The sequence below is a fragment of the Hippocampus comes genome, unplaced genomic scaffold (genome assembly GCF_001891065.2).
Source record: "Hippocampus comes isolate QL1 unplaced genomic scaffold, H_comes_QL1_v1.1 C16886620, whole genome shotgun sequence".
In the NCBI taxonomy this organism is placed as follows: Eukaryota; Metazoa; Chordata; class Actinopteri; order Syngnathiformes; family Syngnathidae; genus Hippocampus; species Hippocampus comes.
The window spans coordinates 1-1106 of record NW_017840603.1 but is presented as its reverse complement, the minus strand read 5'-3'; the positions used below and the strand labels follow the sequence as shown (position 1 = coordinate 1106).

The window sequence follows — 1106 nt, the reverse complement described above, 5'->3', positions numbered from 1 at the left end:
GCATTTCGAATGGGAACGAATTTTTGAACGTGTCATTGAAAATGGAGAATTCTTGGGGGCAAACTGTGGACTCGTGGGAAAACTATGAATGTTTGGAATGAGAAAAGTAATAGCCCTCAAGGCGTACATTTTTCAAGTATGTTACAGTTGGAATAATTCGAATCAGTCGAGAAATGTAGAAGTAGTAGTTGAAAGAAGAAAAACATGTTTGCTTCGAACATTCACACAAATAATGCTGGGTTGGACTGCAGCACGCCCGCAGCACTCGTGAGGAAGACAGATCCAGAGGACTGATGGATGGATGCATGATCGATAGACATTATGCTCATATTTTTTTTCACCTTACCCATCACCTGGCTCTCCTTACATATTGTGAAAAGCTGTGCTCACCTCTTTGATGTTAGTCCCTTACATCGTTTTGCATTCCTGTCTTTCAGGGCTATCTTTTATCCGTCTTGAAACTCCGATGAACAACATCACCACCTCTCTGGGCCAAACAGCTGAACTGTTCTGTCGCGTGTCGGGCAACCCACCACCGACAGTACGCTGGCTAAAGAATGACGCGCCTGTGGTACAGGAGCCACGACGGGTTTCGTTCCGGTCCACACCATATGGGTCGCGTCTTCGCATTCGCAATCTGGACACCACAGACACTGGCTACTTCCAGTGTGTAGCTACCAACACCCAGGGCACAGTGTCGACCACAGGCGTGCTCTTCGTCAAATTTGGTAAGCATGTACTCAAGAAAACTTGTTAGAGTTCGTGCCTGTGGCAGCTGAGCAGTCCAAAACAGCCTGCCACACTAAAAAGGGAATCACTTTCCTACATCACATTGAAAACATTTTATGAGCTGTGTTTAACCATCTTGGTATAATTTAACTTTCTTTCTGATTTCGCTTTTCCTGGAGGGGATCTGGCTCCACTTAACAACACTCGACCTATTCTTGCATGTAGCTGGCAGCTAACACAGAAACAAATGTGGTTATGATAATATTTACCCTGGGGTCAAATATCCCTTTGTCCTCTTTTCCAGATCCGCTGCCTACGCCTCTAGCGGGACGGCCGACGTAAGTAGCTGAATCTGCATGTCCGTCAAAAAAAAAAAA

The 1106-nt window shown here is 45.4% G+C and overlaps 1 long non-coding RNA gene across 1 annotated transcript; it reads left to right on the top strand.

Moving 5' to 3' along the window:
• The first annotated feature begins 418 nt into the window (after positions 1-418).
• On the top strand, positions 419-1093 carry LOC109509412 (uncharacterized). The gene is made up of 2 exons (XR_002166940.1): positions 419-728; positions 1034-1093. It is a non-coding gene; the product is annotated as an uncharacterized LOC109509412 (long non-coding RNA).
• Positions 1094-1106: the final 13 nt, after the last annotated feature.